The sequence below is a fragment of the Dipteris shenzhenensis genome, chromosome 18 (genome assembly GCF_047967505.1).
Source record: "Dipteris shenzhenensis isolate YYH24624 ecotype China chromosome 18, Dip_SZ_1.0, whole genome shotgun sequence".
NCBI lineage: Eukaryota > Viridiplantae > Streptophyta > Polypodiopsida > Gleicheniales > Dipteridaceae > Dipteris > Dipteris shenzhenensis.
The window spans coordinates 21,229,838-21,250,233 of NC_141613.1; positions in this window are offsets into that span (position 1 = coordinate 21,229,838).

Here is a 20,396-nt window from a genome sequence, read left to right on the forward strand (position 1 = left end):
TCTAGGACTGCTAGATTGTGTAAGAAAACAATACAACATCTGTGCTCAACAGATAATAGGATCTCGTATGCAAGAGAGAAAAACAGATAGTATGGAGAATAAAAAACTATAAAAGCTGATACAATAGATGGCACTGCCTCCCAGCTGTGCACTCCTGTGTGAGAAGCTTCAATGGCATGCTAGAAATAGTAGAGGACGGAGGCTGGATGCTAAGGAATCAGGGTTGTTGTAGCTAGTGATGATGATGGGCTTCACGGGCTTGCTCTTATATAGCCACCAGTTGTAATCGATTAGACTCACTTGAGACACCAACCCAGTCGACCCAAAACGGCCGACTAGAGGTCAGTACTGAAATAGGCCACCAACCACACGTTAGAACCATGGCGCAGAATAGAGCAACTCACCTACAGTTTCAGTTCATAGCCCAGAGCCGTCCGAGATCATCATCTAGGGCTCCAAACAGGCCCCGTAGCCCAAGAGTGGACTATCTCGGGAAATACTCCGTTTACCCTCAGTGTGGTCACGAGATGCCTTCCCACTCTTGCATGTAGCCTAATTGGCAGTGTGCCAACTCTATCTCAAGCCGTCTAGCCATCAGGCCACACATGGCCCCCAATTGGTGTCCAAACCAGGACCTACTAGATAACTGAGCTACTCAGCCTTCTCCTCATATGGGGGCTTACAAGTAGAGTTAGCTGGTTCCCACATAGTTACATGAGAGTGGAGCATTGATATCTAACACCCCCCCTCAATGTCCACCTACAAGTGAACTTAATTTTTCGGCCCAATGCCAAGTCCATGAAGATGCCTCTCCAGCAAGTCTCTTCCAAGAGCCTTCGTGAAGATGTCCGCAGCATTCTCTATAGCTAGACAGTACACCAAGTCGACCTCTCCATCCATGATGAGCTCATGTATAAAGTGATATTGAATCTCAATGTGTTTTGTGCGAGCATGGAACATAGGGTTCTTCGCAATTGCCATGCAACTCTGATTTCACATGATAACTGCGTAGGCTTGTTCTGCACTGCACCCATGTCCCCTAAAATCCTCCTCAACCACACTGCCTCATAAGAAGCAAAACATGCTAGTTTGTGTTGAGATATCAAGCTCTATCCCCGACATATCTCCTGGATGACTATCATTTATGTCACCGCCTATGTTAGTTGTACTCGTGGTGTAGTTAGACTACCACGTATGTTTTTGGTTTGGGTTCACATATGAACCACGTATTCTAGGTTTTGACATATAGGGTATTTCCCTCTTCTATTGTATTGTTGTTGTGTGCAAAAGTGAAGAAAGGCTTCACCCTCCAACCTTGTGTCCTCTCTCTTTTGTGTGTTGTGAAGAAATCTGAACTTGAGTCTCCTATCTCTCTCCCTCTTTCTTTACATGGTATCAGAGCCTTGTTCGTGGTAAGGAGCTCAAGAAAGAAAGCCAAGTTTGTGGTGTCCTGGTAAGAGGACCAGTGTTGCTTTCCTATTTCGAGTTTGGGAGCAAATCTCTGCAGGTAGCACAGCCAGAAGTGCAGGAGTGCACTGCTTCAGATTGAGAGGCCCTTCGCGGTGCGGCGATAGCGCAGTATATGCTGCGGGGCAGGGCAAAGCCCTCGGTGACTTTATTTTTCTGATTTGAGGCCATTTCGGGGCCCGTTTTGAAGGCGGAAGTTCTTCGCAGGCACTCAGGAAAAGGCCCTGTTTTTGCTGTGCGACCACCGCGCGGCTAGTCGGTGGAAAGGTGCCACAGAAATTGCATCGTATGCCTATGTGCAGAGATATTGGGAGTTGCAGATTCATGCCTATTGCCTGTTGATGCAAAATCGTCACGAGGAAGTGACTGTGTGGTGAAATACCACTTTCGTCAGTGTTGCAGATCTGCCCCTGTGAGGCTCTTTGCAGAAGTTTTGCTATTTGCCCTTCTGAGGCATTTGCTGTGTTTACAGGTTGCTGTTGCAATTCGTGATTTGTAAAATGTCTGAGAATCTGTCTACCATTGTCAGTGAGAAGCTTGACAAGAACAACTTCCAAGCATGGAAGTTCAGGATGACAAACTTCCTTATGGGAAAGGGAGTTTGGGATTACATCAGTGGTGAAACTGCAGAACCAGTTTTGGGTACTGCTCCCACTCCTGCTGAATTGAAGGCCTTTAAAGAATGGCATGAAAAAGCCAGAAAATGCTTGTATTGGCTGTTTGTTAGCATTTCAGATTCTATGATTGTGCATATACAGGATGTAGAGACACCTAAGGAGGCATGGGATACATTGGTGAACCTGTATAGCACAAATACCAAAGCACGAAAGATGCAGCTAAAGCAGGAGTTGCACAATGTGCAAAGGAAAAATCTGAATATAAATGAGTATTCCTTGAAGGTGAAAGGCCTTGCAGATTCTCTTGCCTCCATTGGAGCACCTGTTGATGATGAGGACTTAGTGTCCGTGACCTTGAATGGTCTTGGGAAAGATTATGCACAGTTTCGGACATCCATTGGAGTCCGTGAAACATTTCCTGATTTTCAGGAACTTATTGCTCTCTTGCTGAGTGAAGAGCAAAGGAATGGTGGGTCAGCCACCTCAACTTCTCAACAGACTGCTTTCTACTCGAATACAGGTAGAGGCAGGGGTAGAGGAAGAGGCCGTTTTGGTGGCCATGCAGGAAATCAGAACCAACAGCAACAACAGGAAAACCAGTCCTATGGAGGAGGACGTGGTAGTTCTAGAGGCAGGGGGAGCCAAAGAGGCCGTGGTTCATGGCAAAGGAACCAGCAAGTAAATAGCAGCATAGAATGCTATTATTGTGGAAAGCCTGGACACAAGGAGAATACATGCTATAAAAAGCAGAATGACATCAAAAGTGGAAAGTTGCAGCAAAGCAACTATGCATCATCAAGTGGGCATGGTGACGACAGAAATGAGCACCTTTTTGTGATGCAGCATATGGTTAACTCCATGTCAGGAGATGCTGCAGCTTGCAATGATGTTTGGTATGTTGATTCAGGTGCCTCTAACCACATGACCAGTCATGGTGAGTGGTTTCATGATGTCAGAAATTTGGATAAGCCAGGTTATGTTGAAACAGGTGATGATACTGCGCACCCAATTACGCAGGTTGGTAAAGTGCCATTGGCTATGCAGGATGGCAAAACAAAGTACTTGGCAGATGTACTTCATGTTCCAAAAATCACTAAGAACCTGGTTTCAGTTGGCCAGATGGTTGAGCAAGGTCTGCAGGTTAGATTTAATCCTGATGGATGCTTTGTTAAGGACTTGAAAAATAAATGCCGCTTGGTTGCGAAAGGCAACAAAAATGGAAGAATGTTCACCTTGGATGTTGATATGCCTGAGGTGAAAGCTGCTATGTTTGCGCATGGGAGAGGTGTCATTGCAGATATTGAGATATGGCACAAGCGCATTGGGCACGTGAATATACAAAGGCTGAAATCTATGCAAACGAAAAACATTGTTGCAGGTTTGCCTAAATTCAGAGTTGAGGGAATGCAAAAGGTATGTGAAGCATGCCAAATGGGTAAGCAGGCCAGACATGCATTTCCTAAAAATGCTAAGGTGAGCAGAAGACCTTTGGAAGTGATCCATTCAGATGTTTGGACAACCAAAGCTGCTTCTATTGGTGGATGCCATTATTATGTGACGTTTATTGATGACTACACAAGGAAGGTGTGGATTTATTTTATGAAGCACAAAAGTGAAGTGTTCAGCCATTTCAAGGCTTTTAAGGCCATGGTTGAAAAAGAGAAAGGTGTGCATATTAAAGTGCTAAGATCTGATGGAGGGGGAGAGTACTTTTCAGAAGAATTTTGTGAATATCTGAAAGAACAGGGAATTCAAAGGAAGTACTCATGCAGGTCTACCCCTCAGCAGAATGGGGTTGCAGAAAGGAAGAACAGGCATATTGCAGAAGTAGGACGGGCGATCCTAAATGAGAAAAACATGCCTGATTATTTTTGGGCTGAAGCAGTAGCAACTACTGTTTATATTATGAACAGAACCCCCACTGCAGCTGTCCATGGCATGACGCCTGAAGAAATGTATACAGGCCAAAAACTAGATATTTCTCACTTGAAGGTATTTGGTTGCATAGCTTATGTTCATGTTCCTGATGAGAAGAGAACAAAGCTGGATCCAAAGGCAGAAAAATGCATCTTTATTGGATATGCTCAGCACCAGAAAGGGTATCGCTGTTATAACCCTTCCACCCGCAAAATGCAAGTGAGCAGAGATGTTGTTTTTGATGAAATGAGCAGCTGGTATGCACCAACTGTTATGGTAGGAGATGCAGATGCAGGAAATGGGAATGCTGCAATAAATGCAGAGCAGCAATCTCAAGCCTTGAGTGGACCCAGAGAGTCCTCTACTAGTGGATCTAATGCATGGACAGGGAGATTGAGATCTAGTGAATCGTCACATGGCAGTCCTGATAGTGTTGTGCAGGTATCACATAAGGGAAAAGAAAAAGTGGACCATGCTCCAGTATTTGATGTGTCTGCTGGTAGCTCTCATGTTGATGGAGAGTCAAGCGGCTCTGAAATGAGCCTTGATGAGGAACTTGGGATTCCTTCTGTTGTTACACCTGGTGCAAGGAAAAGCAGGCATGATTTAAAGACGCCTGCAACTGATCCAGTTGTACGGAGGTCCACTCGTATTAAGTATCCAGTTGACAGGCTGAGATATGATGGGTATACAGCACATCACTATGCTTATATGGTCAAGGTTCTAGAGGAGCCAGAGCCCACATGTTTTGAGGATGCAGCAGGGCATAAAAATTGGGAAGCAGCTATGGATGAAGAGATGACTGCCTTGGATGCAAACCACACTTGGGATTTGATGCCTTTGCCTCATGATAAGAAGGCTATTGGCTGCAAGTGGGTTTACAAAGTAAAGCACAATGCTGATGGGTCTGTTAGCAGGTACAAGGCAAGATTGGTTGCCAAAGGTTTTGCACAGACATATGGAATTGACTATGAGGAAACTTTCAGCCCAGTTGCAAGGATGGCAACCGTGAGAGCAGTAATTGCTATGGCTGCTGCAAAGGGATGGTCTTTGCATCAGATGGATGTGAAAAATGCCTTCTTGCATGGTGACTTGCAGGAAGAGGTTTATATGATGCAGCCAGAAGGTTATGAGGATAAAGCACACCCCGATTTTGTATGCAGGTTGCGGAAAGCCTTGTATGGCTTAAAGCAGGCACCGAGGGCATGGTCAGACAAGATAGGGCAATATCTTGTCACTATTGGATTTCAGATTTCCAATTCAGATTTTTCACTTTATGTGAAAAGGACAAACAGAGGGATTGTGCTTATAGTCATTTCTGTTGATGACTTGATTATTACAGGTGATAGTGATGCAGACATTAATGAAGTGAAGCTGCTGTTGAAGCAGAAATTTGAGATGAAGGATTTGGGAGAGCTGCGTTACTTCTTGGGCATTGAGGTTATTAGATCCCCGAGTGGGATATGGCTGTTGCAAAGGCAATACGGTTTGGACATGCTGTCCAAATATGGGATGACAGGCTGTAAGCCTATCTCTGTTCCATTGGAGCAGAATGTGAAGCTCAATGCAGAGTCAGGTGAGCTTCTTGAAGATATTACTATGTACAGGCGCATAGTAGGTAGCTTGATTTACATGACTATAACCAGACCAGATTTGAGCTATGCTGTGGGGCTGGTGAGTCAGTTTATGCAGGCACCGAGGAAGCCACATTTGGATGCGGCTAGGCGCATACTGCGGTATGTGAAGTCCACATTGCATTATGGACTGTTTTATGAAGCTGGGTGTGCATTACAGGTACATGGATACACAGATGCTGACTGGGCTGGTAGTGTCTCAGACAGGAGATCTACTAGTGGTTTTATGTTTTCCCTTGGGAGTGGTGCCATCAGTTGGAGCAGCAAGAAGCAGCCAACAGTTGCCTTGTCGAGCACAGAGGCTGAGTACAGGGGTGCAGCAATGGCTGCATGTGAGGTAGCTTGGTTACGGAAGCTACTTGCAGATATGGGACAGTCAGTTCATGCAGCAGTTGTCATTCATTGTGACAACATTAGCAGCATCATGCTTGCTAATAACCCAGTTTATCATGCTAGAACGAAGCACATTGAGGTGCATTATCACTTTGTGAGAGAGAAGGTTCTAGCTGGTGAGATTGATCTTGTCTATGTCAGCACTGAGGAGCAGGTGGCTGATATCTTTACGAAGGCATTGGGTACTGAGAAGCTTCGCAGATTTAGGAGCTTGCTTGGTGTACGTGAGATGGATTTGAGCTTGAGGGGGAGTGTTGAGATATCAAGCTCTATCCCCGACATATCTCCTGGATGACTATCATTTATGTCACCGCCTATGTTAGTTGTACTCGTGGTGTAGTTAGACTACCACGTATGTTTTTGGTTTGGGTTCACATATGAACCACGTATTCTAGGTTTTGACATATAGGGTATTTCCCTCTTCTATTGTATTGTTGTTGTGTGCAAAAGTGAAGAAAGGCTTCACCCTCCAACCTTGTGTCCTCCCTCTTTTGTGTGTTGTGAAGAAAGCTGAACTTGAGTCTCCTATCTCTCTCCCTCTTTCTGTACAGTTTGTACTCAGCCTCGATAGGAAGAAAGAGCAACTATAGGTTGCTTCTTGCTGACCCATGACACAGCTCTAGATCCAAGTGAGAAACAATAACCTGTCACTGATCTCCTGCTGTCCACGTCTCCTGCCCACCAATCCGAGTCATAGAGTCTGGTCAAGATGTTCACCTTGGTATAGGTGATGCCATAATCAAGTGTGCCTTTGATGTATTCCAGCAATTGCATCCCTGCCCTCCAATGGTTCTCTTGGGGCTTATTGGAAAACTTGCTTAGTACACCAGTCACAAAAGTGATGTCCAGCCACATGTTGCACAAGTAAATCAAACTGCCCACAAGCCTTTTGTACTTCGCTTCATCCACCGGTGGTGATGAATCCTCATTTGAGAGCTTCACGTCAACCTCCATAGGGGTGCCAACTATCTTGCACTCAGCCATGCCAAATGCCTTCAGTATCTCTCCAGCATACTTCAGCTGTGAGATGAAGATCTGTTTTGCCAAACTTCAATCCCCAAACAGAAATGCATCAGTTCGAGATGTGTCATTTCAAACTCTCTTCCTAGCAACTGCTTTGTTTGCATGCTCTTTTCTTCATGGTTCCCTATTATGACAAGGTCGTCCACATAAAGGACCACGATCATACACTTCCCTCCTTCGCTGTAGATATATAAATTTGCATTGGATGGGCTCCTCCTAAACCCATTTTGCAAAAAGTAGACATCAATCCACTGGTATCATGCTCCTAGGGCCTGTTTTAGCCCGTAAAGTGCCTTCTTCAGTTTACAGACTTTACCTTCTGAACCGGGGATCACAAAACCTGGTGGTTGTTCCATGGATACCTCCTCCTTGAGATCTCCATTCAGAAAGGTGGATTTTACATCCATCTGAAGCACGAGCCAACTTTCCTGTGTGTTGCTAAAGCCAAAACACTGCGAATTGTGGTTAGTCCAGCTATGGGAGAAAAAGTATCCTGATAATCAAAACCATGTACCTGTGCAAATCCTTTTGCCATGAGCTGTACTTATCCAACCTGTCGTCGGATTTGTACTTGGTCTTGTACACCCACTTGGTGCTGATTACTTTGCATTTTGGTGGCCAGTCCACAAGGTCCCAAGTGTTGTCCTTTATTATGGAGCCATACTCTGACTACATAGCCTCCATCCACCTATCATCACCCTGTGCCTCTTCAAGACACTTGGGTTCTTCAGCATGGATCAACTCTATCATCAAAGCATAGTTGACCAAGTGTTCTCGCGCCCTTCTTTGCTCCTCTAATCTCTTAGACCGGTGGTGTTCAAATGATTCCTCCTCAATGGCTAGAGGTTCTTTGCCATCCAAAAGCTGCTTTACCCACTTCGAGAATGGCCATTGCCATTGTGGTTCTACAGGCTCTTCTTTCTCTTCTTTATCTTGAAACCTCCCAAGCACCATTGGGGGAGTTTGGTCTGCTATTGGTGGTTGTACTAGATGGATATCCTAGTCCTGGTTCTCTAGGAAGGAAGCATCCTCCTCCAATTGATGCGGCTGTTCTAAGAAGACCACATCGTGACTTACTATTACCTTCTTGGTAACAGGATTATTGAGACAGTAACCCTTCGCCTCTTCACTGTAGCCCAAGAAAATACACTCATTAGGGAAAAAGGGAACTCATTTTGGGGCCCTGTAAGAAATTCACTATTTTTTGATTTATTTCTCTCCTAAAAGACCTCAAAAATAGTAAAATACGGAAACGTGGCTTAGATTTGTCAGTAAGGACTACAGAACTGTCAATTCAAAAAGGAATAAGATAATCTTTTGTCTGACTAACACGATTTTGTATTAAATATCCTCTTAGATTTTTTTTTGTTTACCAAAGATTCCGCATCTCTTTGGCCGACGTGTGCAGGTCTTTCATTAAGAGTCCATCACTGAACTTAGTGATTGCAAGTTTTCAAAATATTCACATGGATACCGCCACACTTCCACAATTCATGTTACAAAATGACTATGAGATTGAAAAACAAACTTTGCAACCTGAGGAGCACAAAAAATGGCCGATACTAGTGAGTCACTATCTGCATCCTCATGTTAAACAATTGTTTCTGAGTTGTTAGTCTCATACATATCCTTTTTTCATCAAGGCTTTGAAGGACGTCTTCACAAGTTTAATTTGGGAAATCATCGAGTCTACCATTGTCACAATAGTCATAGCCAAAGCTGGGGCCTCCAAGTAAAAAACTCTACACCTCCATTTGTCAATCCCACCACATTACTGAGGTTTGCCGGCGATGGACAAAATGGACTTCTTGGTTATATTTCAGCGCAGTCTGCATTTGCGGAAACATATAAAATGATGTACCTACAAGAAAAGGGGGCCAAGATGGAGGAGATAGCCATTCGTGCAAAATTGGAGCAGCAGTTGTTGAATGAAATTGAGGAGCATTCAAAGAGTAAAAAAGAGTTGACAAGAGCAAGAAAGAAGAGAACCGTGCTTGGAGACAGACAACGTAGCAGGAAGATTAAAAACATTGCAAATTTGAAGGCTGGGACTGGTGGATGCAAGCGACGAATTCAGGAAGCAAGGTTAGATTGAAATTTATCATTTTGTATACTCAAAAAGGCTCTCTTCCAGACTATATCTATTTCGTTGATTGTCGCAAAATAAGAATGGAGGTGCTGAATAATATAGTCATATTATGTTGTTATTACAGGAAATTATTGGAGCCTGCAAAAGAAAATATGGACCCGAACCTTCTTCCTGTTAAACAAATGAAAGGATTGCTTTCTTGCGGTGTAGCAAAAGGTTTGATTGAGGAAAAAAAATACAAAACAGTCAAACACAATGTTGTAGAGGACTTTGTATCCAATAATCAAGTTGATGGCACTATAATCCAAGAGGCTCTTGATGTTAGTGGAGTTAGCAGGAAGGGATATAGTTCGATTTTCCATGCGATATCCTCAACTTTGAAAGATCAAAGGATTAAACGAGTTTTACTGCCAAATCCAGCAACCGTGTGGAGGATAAGAGGTCATTTGAATGAAAGTATAGATGAATTTATTGGGCAATATATCCATATTGAAGAAATATTTCATGGTGTTAAAGGAACCACTGTGTATGATCCTTGGAACAATATATTTTTAGATCTGCAACAACTTCAAAAAAGAATGCTGCTTCCACTTGATCTCTGGAGGAATGTGTCATCCTCAATTTGTAGCTGCAACATATCAAAGGATTGGAGTGAGACAATACACAACCTACAAAACTAAACTTAAGCAGAAGTCAAAGTATATGATTTGAAGTACCTTCTCATTTTTATCAGCAACAAGCAGTTCATCTTTCCAAAGATTTATCCCTCTCCCTTCTTGTCCAGCCTCTTCTCTAGTCTTTTCTGTGTATAGTGCTGAGAGATTCATAGCTTCCTGTGTAAGCTGGAAGGCAGCTTCATCTGGATCTTGGAACTTTTCAGCCTCTTTGAAACAAAATGAAAGGGCCTCTAAAGGATCAAACATTGTTTCCAAAGCCAGTAGTGAATGGTCATCCTCTATGCCAACCTCCTTGTCAAGCCTTGAAGCCTGGGCAATAAGGGAAATGGCATAGTCCTCCCTCAAATCAAACATACACTCTATATCATGGAGGAAAACATAATCCTTTCCACCAATCAACACACCTGGAAGCATGGGCACTGCATAGTTGCTGCTCTGAACATCAAAATCTTCAATTGGCTTTGCTCCCCTCAGAGTTTTTTTCCTCAGTTGAACAAGGTCAAGAGCAGCCACTTGCAGCCCCTCATCCTGAAGGTTGATATCTTCTTCTTGCTCTGCCATTTCAGAGCCCAAAGAAACATCCTCCTTTTCAGAAGCTTCAGATGTGTCTTCTTCTTCTGTTTCCTGCCCTTGTTCATCCAAAGACTCCTGACTGAAGACAATGTACATAAGAAATGCCATGCTCTCCTCTAGCACTCTGCACTTTCTGGTGTGCAAAGTACAGTTGAATTTATAGTGATCAGGCAGGCTATCAAATCTTATGTTCACATGGTACCTCAGCCTGTCATTGGAGACAATATGATTAAGGTGCACAAAAACCTTTTCACCTCCCACAATTCTTCCTGCCTCTGTCAGTTCTTTGAAGGCATCCCAATAGTCTGAAAGAAAATCTTTGTGCTGCTCCAGTACAGAGCTCATTGTGAACTCCATGTTGAAAATACTGTGGTATAAATGGAAGTTACTCTGAGCCTTGCATTTGTGAAGAAACTCAAATAGGAGCAAATCTGGAGAACTGTCCTCTTCTGGTTCCATTTGTTTTTTGATGGAAGAATCAGCACTCTACTCCAGCCTCTTCTTTTTGCCTGTTCAAAAACTTATATACTATGAATTCTATATGCTGACATATGAAATCAGTGAATGCATTGTATATCACCAGATAATTCCTTCATGACATCTCATCACTCACCTGGTGATTGCTGTGGTCTAATTATAGCAGCAGAAAAGTCCAGCTTCCTCTTGAAAGGTGGGGCCTGGGAGCCAGCTGTTCCAAAACAAAAACATTTCTCATCATCAAGGAAGATTTCCACAGGGCTAAAGATAGAAAATTAATGAGGTAGAAGTGAGAAACAAATAATACACAGGAATTTGCAGCAAAATGCGATATGGGCTGTTTAGAGAATTGTAAACCACTCTCCTCGCATTTTGTTGCAAATTCTCAAATTCTGTTCATGTGCATGTCAAATCAAGAACTTGGTTCATCTCAGTGATTCTTGGACACACTATGATCTCATATGCAAGAGAAATAATGGAATGAGTGAAACTATTCATGAGGAATGTGTCAACAACAGGAATTTGCAGCAAAATGCGATATGGGCTGTTTAGAGAACTATAAACCACTCTCCTCGCATTTTGTTGCAAATTCTCAAGTTCTATTCATGTGCATGTCAAATCAAGCACTTGGTTCATTTCAGTGATTCCTAGACACTATGATCTCATATGCAAGAGAAATAATGGAATGAGTGAAACTTTTTATGAGCAAGGAGTCCACAACAGGAATTTGCAGCAAAATGCGATATGGGCTGTTTAGAGAATTTTAAACCACTCTCCTCGCATTTTGTTGCAAATTTCTTGTTTCTATTCATATCAACCTACAATCTAATTTCTGGGTGATTTACCACATTGTGGAAGAAGGATGGAGCTGAGTGAAGACATTGGGACATCAAAAATCCAATGGATGGAAGAAATAAATGTTGAAAAACATTGAAACCAAACTAGAACTCTGGCCTTTTTTTTCCTTTTCCATGCTGATTGAGTTGCACTGGTAAATCTCCTGCTCTTTCTCTAGCTTGAACTTTGCACTCTAGGTAACCTGGAGATCTGGCAGTACTCTCTTCAGGCAGGTTGCAGTCTGGATGTTGCAGTCTGGATGGAGTGTGCTGGGTAGGAAAGGATCAAAGAGAAAGGATCAGGAGAGAGTCGTGGCAGGGATGAGAGATTGGAATCCAGGGGAGGGAAAAGTGGTTGTGGTATTGATGATGAAATCATGAATGGCACAAGTTCCAAGGAATAAAGTGTACTTTCACATGTGCCAAATTTCAAACTCCAAGAGATCTGGGTCCCATCCACACGTGTGAAAAACGACTAGTAGATTCCACACGTGTGGGATTTAGTGATTCTTTAATTCTATTTGCACTTCTTTCTGGTATCCTGTTTTAGAACTCTTGCCCTCCAGAGTCTCTGCTCTCTTGCCTCCCTACCTCCATACTCTGCAGCATTAGCATCTTGTCCAGCAGCACAGAATCATCCTCAGCACAGATTACTCCTCAGCAGCACAGCACATCCATAGATAGATTCCAGGTCAGTAACAATGGGTTCTCCCCTTAGTCTCTGCAATCTTTTTGCCTAAAATAGAAAAAATACATACTGTATGGAAATGCATAGACTCAAACCAAGACAGAGAAATCACTGTAGGAATGCAGATCTTCAAGTGTGATATTTGCATGTGATCTTCTTGCATAACCTCCATTCATACTGTATTTGGTTGGAGAAACATAGAAATCACTGTAGGAGTGCACCAGCATGTCATTTAAAAAATTTGCAGCAAAATGCGATGTGGACCTGTTTGAAATTCCAAACTGCTCATATCGCATTTTATTGCAAATTTCTCTATTTGGCTTCTTCCACCCCTGTGATTGCCTTCTCTTTGTGAGAACATGTTCTGGTTTTTTGACTTCCATAGCTGTTACAATCTTCTTGCATAAACTCCATTCATACTGTATTTGGCTGGAGAGACAAAGAAATCACTGTAGAAGTTCACCAGCATGGCATTTCAGAAATTTGCAGCAAAATGCGATGTGGACCTGTTTGAAATTCCAAACTGCTCATATCGCATTTTATTGCAAATTTCTCTATTTGGCTTCTTCCACCCCTGTGATTGCCTTTTCTATGTGAGAACATGTCTGGTTTTGTGATTCCCCTTAGTCTCTGCAATCTTCTTGCCTAAAATAGAAAAATTACATCCTATATGGAAATGCATAGGCTCAAACCAAGACAGAGAAATCACTGAAGGAATGCAGATCTTCAAGTGTGATATTTGCATGTCATCTTCTTTCATGACCTCCATTCATACTGTATTTGGTTGGAGAAACATAGAAATCACTGTAGGAGTGCACCAGCATTTCATTTAAAAAATTTGCAGCAAAATGCGATGTGGACCTGTTTGAAATTCCAAACTGCTCATATCGCATTTTATTGCAAATTTCTCTATTTGGCTTCTTCCACCCCTGTGATTGCCTTTTCTTTGTTAGAACATGTTCTTCATGTCTGTGATCTCTTTCCAATCCTTTGTATGCAGTTTTTCAGAGTGATGGCAAGAACCAAATCAACTGCAAGGCAAGTTGGCAACGGACGAGGTCTTGCAGCAATAGCAGCTGGGACAGGTTCTAAGAAGTTTAGTGTGCCTCCAAAGGGAAGAGCTTCACATGGCAGGAAGGGTAAGCCAATGAGCTTGCTCAAGCAAAAGGCCAAAAGATTGAATAAGGGTGCAGGTGTGCTAAGGGAAATAAGGAGGCAACAGAAAGCCATAGGTTTTGCAATACCCAAAGCACCCTTTCAAAGACTGGTGAGAGAAATTTGTGACAGTTGGAACCTTGGGTTCAGGTGGAATAGAACTGCCATTCTTTCCTTGCAGGAAATGGCAGAGGATTACCTGGAGAAATATTTTGAGGATGCAATGCTTGTAGCAGCCCATGCTCACAGGGTGACTTTGATGGCCAAAGATTTCAACACTTTGTCCAGAGTGAGATGGAGATATGACAAGCTGGTTCATCCTGTGGAATGGCAGGACATCAAAATGAGAGATATATTGCTAATTCCACCTACAAGGAAGGTCAAGGTTGATGAGGTAAAGGTTGTTGAGGTAACACACTCAAAGAACACCAGAGGGAAGGCTGCTTATGAGGACTCATTGAAGCAGCAAATAAAAGAAACAAAATCTGTCATAGATGTGGAGACTGGAAAGACTACACATACATAGAAGGTTGAAGGAGCTGGGCCCTGATGTAGTTGTACATATTGAGGATGAAGTTTCAGTCAATGATTTTGATTTGACAAAACAATGCTTAGCAGCATTGGCTAACAAGAATGAGTATTGCTCAGATACTATCATTCTTGCAATGCTCTAGTAAGTGTCTTTAAATTTTACGTTTTTTGCAAATCAATTCTCCTTGTAACTCTTTTATAACCTATCCTAATTATGTTCTGATCCTATGCAGCATGATGAGAAGCTGGCTTCATCCCTCTGTACAACATATAGTCCATATTGTTGATCCAGCCATTTCTTCTAGATTAAGAGATGCAAATGAGACTCCCATGAGTATTTCCAGCTGGTTCAAACACTGCAATTTTGAAGTAATTGACATTTTGCTACTTCCATATCATAGCAGGTATGTGGGTGACTACTTCTTTTAAGATTCTTCTTTAATATTGGGAACTCTTGTAGCCTTTCATTTTCTTATGCTTTTTTCCTTATGCAGTGACCACTGGAGTTTTGTGTCTATTGACATCCAGCAGAAGCAATGCTTTCTATTCAACTCTCTAAAAAACACACACAGAGAGCTGAAATTGTAAGTACTGTGTGTGCTTTTTGAACTCAAAACTTCATTATTTTGATACCATACTAACTAAATTATACATATTGCAGTTGTATTAGAAGGCTATTAGATGCATTGGATCATTATCCTCCAAATGTCTCTCTGTTGGATTCAATAGAGCCATTAAGTCTAGAGGTAAAAAGTCTATTAAATGCTATGTCTTTGAACTTATTGAATAATTTTGTTTTGTGCTGATGCTCACAGTTTCTAACATTTTTTTCTAACTGTACAGACACCACAACAAAATGATTCAAGTAGTTGTGGATGGAGGGTGCTGATCAATGCAAAATATATACTTTCAAGCTACTTTGAAAAGGAATAGCCAGATCTGGTAAGGAAAAATACTTTTCATTTAGCTTGAAGATATTTCATAATGATACAAAGTGTTCTAAATTATCCTCTACCATTGCAGATGAAAGAGGATAGCTTTAGCCCCAACTATGTACATAATTTTAGAGCTCATACAATTTGGAGGTTTTTGAGCTATGCCTCCCCCAAACCTATTGTAGCAGCTACTGTGGAGCTGGGTGAAAGCTCTAAAGTACAAGAAGGTGTCATACACCTTGATCCCACATATGAAGCACCTAATGTTGAGGACCAGAAGCCACAGGAGCAATCACAGAGTGCTGAGGAGGAGTAGACACAGGAGCAAAGACCTGCTGCTGATATTGAGGAGAAGGTGGAGAAGCAGCAAGGAGAGGCTTCTGGGGTAGTGGAGGAGACAGGATGGAGCACGGATAGGATGGAGCAGCAGAGAGAAGATCCTCCAGAAATGGTAGAGCAGCCTCTGGATGAAACTGTACATAAATAGAAAATGGATGTTAGAAATATGTTCTACAGATTCAGCTAAACAATTCTGTACAAAATCTTACTTGATTGAATACAAAACCTTTCTTTATGGAGTCTGTGTGATCTCAATTTTAAAATTTTCTATGTCTTTGCATTTAACTGAGCTCTCTCTTCTTCTGAGTAACTGCAAAAAAGCAATATGAATTAGAGTGGTAAATTAAACTAATAGCAATGCTTATAGAGACTAGGATAAATCAGATGGTGTACCTTTCTGTTCTTGTAGATAAATAAAAAGTCGTTTGAGATAGAACCTTCAGTCTCAAATAGAATGTCACTGTGCAATTGAGCTAGGGAGCAACATTCTCTTAACGAGATATTGGCTACCACATCACCATTCTCAACAACATCAATAAAAATAAGTTTATTTTGTGCACCAAACGACTCTTCATCTTGGTCCATTGGGACAAGCTTTGTGCCTAGCATTCGACTGCACTTGTAATAAAAAGAGAAAATAAAATTTTGTGATGCAACCATGTACTTCAGTTGCATAGAAGGTTGGACCACCTCACAAAACACTGAACTACATGTCTTCTTATCCCAACCTTTATCCAAAAATTGTGGCATGCATGCCGAATTTGTTGCTCTAACTGTGAACATTGTTTTTGAAACCTTTACTGGAAAGGTATTAAACAAGTCTACAAAAACTGTGAGAGGCATGCACAAAGAAATTTTTACTATCCTAGTGGCAATATTGGGCCTCAGAGCTTTCTGTACTTCTGTAAAAAGCTTCGCCCTATATGCCTCTGTAACACTAGAATGTGGGTGAGGCCAATCCACCGAATTCCATGCCGGAAGGTCTTGTTTTATTAATACACCATGTGTGTTAGCTTTGTCCAACAACTGATAAAAATGATCAGTAAAAAATATACCCGATTGAGCTAGCTCTGTTGCACATCGACCTTGGTATTGTTGTTCTCCTATCGATCCATGCAGAACATCTATAAATCCCAGAATACAATCGATGTTTTGCCATGTCTCATACGATGAAGGATATAAATCTGAAATAAAACAACACAAGAATTTCAATAAGTTAAGAGAGAAAGCTTCATCTTAAAAATCCATACACCTCATGAAGGAAAAAACCACAATAGAAAAATATACAATTAGGCCTGTGTTGCGGAAGATTTTTTGGATAGTCTCGCAAGACAAGTTCTTTATGCATGTACACGTGCTGAATCAAATCTTCTTTCACGGATATCTTCCCTTTGGTGATTTTAAAATCTCGTACTCTTCCCTTCCACGATGCCAAGAAAATGTTTTTTGTCTGGGGTCTTTTTCTTTTGCTAGGTTGCATGAGCACCCATGCTCCTTTCGAAACACTAAACCTTTCCCAAGTTCCTTCTGTTTTGACTGTACTTGAATTCTCTACCGACGAAATAGAAGAAGCAGGTCGACGGGGTAAGGATGTTTGGTATAATTCTGCCTTCGTAGCATTATCATCCACAGAGCGTCTTCCACAAGAACGGCCGTGGTTTTGGTTCACCATGGAGATTTTCTGAATCTGTAACAATAGCAAAGTAATGTAACTAAGATAACAATTTGAAGTTTCAAGAAAGAGAAAGTGGGCAAACAGACAGTTGACGAGAAACATCTTACTCTACGCCAAACAGGATCAAGGGAGCAGTTTTGGAAAAGGAAGGCTGTTGCACAATGAGGCAATGGTGTAGAATGGTAGACCTTTCGCACGAAAGGCGGCACAACATTTGAAAATTCAAAGGAAGGTGGAAGCGGGAAGGATCTTGTCAGATAAAGTGTCAATTTAGATTCTATCTTCTTGTCCAAAGATCTTCTAAGAATAAAAAACCAATCTCCTCATTAATGTAGCACGCTTGTACTTACATAAAGTATTGTTTCTTTTTTCTATTTTCTCTTATTTTCGTGAATTTTCAACGTTACGTTGGCCTTCTATTGATTGGTTGAGAGCTTATTTTTCCAAACCGTAAAAGGCCCCAAAATGAGCTCCCTTTTTTCCTAATGTCCGGCTCTTCAGTTCCCATTTGGTCCTGTTAGCATCAGGGACATGCACAAAACAGTCACATCCAAAAACTTTGAAATGTGCAGCTGAAGGTTTCTTGCCAAAAAATTCTTGTAGTGGAGTCATCCCATTCATAGCCTTTTTGTGGCTACAATTCAGAATGCAAACTCTTGTGTTACATGCTTCAGCCCAGAAAGTCTTTGGAAAATCTTTCCCTTTCATCATACTCCTACCCATTTTGCAGATGACGCATATCTTGCACTCTGCTACTCCATTTTGCTATGATGTATGTGGCGGGGGTTTCTGCCTCTTAATCCCGAGACTTTTGTAGTAACTTTTGAATTCACTTGATGTGAATTCTCCACCTCTGTCTGATCTCAACTTCTTCACCTTCCTCCCCGTTTCTTTCTCGACCATTACATGCCATTCTTTGAACTTACTAAAAGCCTCATCTTTAGTCTTTAGGAAGTATATCCATATCCTTCTACTGTAGTTGTTGATCAGTGTCATGAAGTAGTAGGAACCACCCAAAGCTTCCGTCTCCATCTTTCCGTAGAGGTCTGTGTGAATGAGTTCTAGAGGAGCCTTTTCCCTACTGGCGTCTTTAGGAAAGGGCTGCTGATGCTGCTTGCCCATCATGCAAGCTTCACATACATTGGGTAGATCTGTAATTTCTAGTAGGTTTGCAATCATTCCACTTTTATGCATCTCCAATAAAGAACTAAGGTTTAGATGACCAGAGCTCTCATGCCATAGCTTAGTGTTTCTCACATCGGCTCGAGCACTGAAAGTTGACAGTTCATAGATGTTGTTGCACCATGTACCTTTACCAATGAACTTCCATTGAAGATCCAAAATCTGTGCGCCATTCTTATCGAAGTGAACTTTGAGGTCCTGATCCGTGATAGTAGAAACGGACAAGTTCCTCTTGATATCTGGCACATAAAGAACATCGGACAACTATTTTACAACTCCATTTGACTTGAGAGCAATCGTACCTTTTCCTTTTGCTGGACATTTTGCATCATTGCCGACTGCTACCAGGATGTCATTCCCTACTGGATGTAGAGAGGTATACCAATCCTTAGGACTGGTCATGTGGCGCGGTGCACCACTATCAATAATCCAAGGTTCATCCACAGGTACATGAACTGCCTCCATGCAAATATCCTCAATTGCTACGAACATCTCTACTGGTATTGCCTGTGCGCTGTTGCTGGACTCTTTCTTTACTCCGTTCTTTTCATCTGCAATCTTCTTTCAGCACTCCTTCTGCTTGTGCCCTTCCTTGTTGCAATAGAAGCACTTGATCTTCTTCTTTCTCTTTTCATCATCAGAAGAAGATGGGTTACCAGAGTCCTTACCCTGACCTCTCTTTGATCTAGCCGAGAAAGCCAAATCTTCTCCAGTCCTCATCTTTTAATGCATCTCCTTCTCTAGAAGCATTGCACTGAAATCCTCAAAGTTAAGGGGCAGATTTTTGTTTTGCGCATTCAATGCCATAACAAGACCGTCGTACTTTGGTGGGAGAATCCGTATGCACCTTCGTGCTAGATTCTCGCTGGTGATGGTAATGCCAATCGTAGTCATCTGATCACGCAGATTCTTCACCTTGGTGATGAACTTCTCTGCTGTTTCAGAATCAGACAGTTTCTCGTAGTCTCCAGATTCTAAATCCGCGTCTGATTCGTGGTCTCATACTGATTTTTCAAGACCATCCATGCCTCCTCCGCTGTGGTGACATGTTGAATTAATGCCATGATAGAATCACTTACACTATAGACAATAGAACACAGTGCATCTGCATTTCTTCTTGTCCACATGAGAATCTGATCCGTAGTTGGTACTATCTATTGTCTTGCATTGGTTGGATTCGGTCTCACAACCGGCTTCATGTTCACCCCAGTAGCATTATCCCAAAGCTCGTATGTGCTTAGGATGGTCTTCATCTTGAACTTCCAGAGTGGATAGTTAGTGTCATCCAAATTTTCCCTTTCGTCGAACGGTGGGATTCGTAGTCTTGCGGGCTGGGCCATCTCTCACAATCTGCTCGCAAACAGAAACACACTACCAAATCTTCTTGATAGAGCCCAAGCTCTAATACCATGTAAGAAAACAATACAACGTCTGTGCTCAATAGATAACAGGATCTCGTATGCAAGAGAGAAAAGCAGATAGTATGGAGAATCAAAAATTTGATTACTATAAAAACTGATACAATAGATGGCGCTCAAGATTACACACAGCTACCTTGAAAGATGTGCAGTAATTGCATAGTGCAAACAACAACTTCTCATCCCAATCTATGTAATGATAGTTCACCAGTAGCATTGTTATCTTCTTGAATTGCTTATTTGATGACTTTTCCTACCTGTTGTCTTGTGGATATTAGAGGAATAATTATTATGAATTACCATGTAGAATGAAGTCATATCCTTGATGACTTTTGGCCACAAAGTGCTTCCCGCAACTACTGGCCAACTCGATGGGGTAGCCAAACTAACAAAATATATCTTGGTATAGGTACTTGCTACTTGATCTTGCAATGTTGTACCACAAATCCCATGCTTTGACCCATTTGGTGCAATAGTCTATCGTGGGCAGCCAGTACATAACAGTTCCTAATTCTTACAGTTGTGGGTTTGAATGGACCCATGAAATCCAATGCATTTTTTTAGAATTGTCCAAGAGGCAACACCGGCTCCATCAGCATTTGACCCTAATCATATGTTTGGTCCAATATTTAACACACATTGCACCACTTTGCAAATCTTTGGGCATCCATTTATAGCAATGGCCACCATATTCCACTGGCCTGTAACATGTTCTTCACCATGATAGCTCCTACAAAGTGACCACTTGCCACTCCTTAATGCGCTTTAGT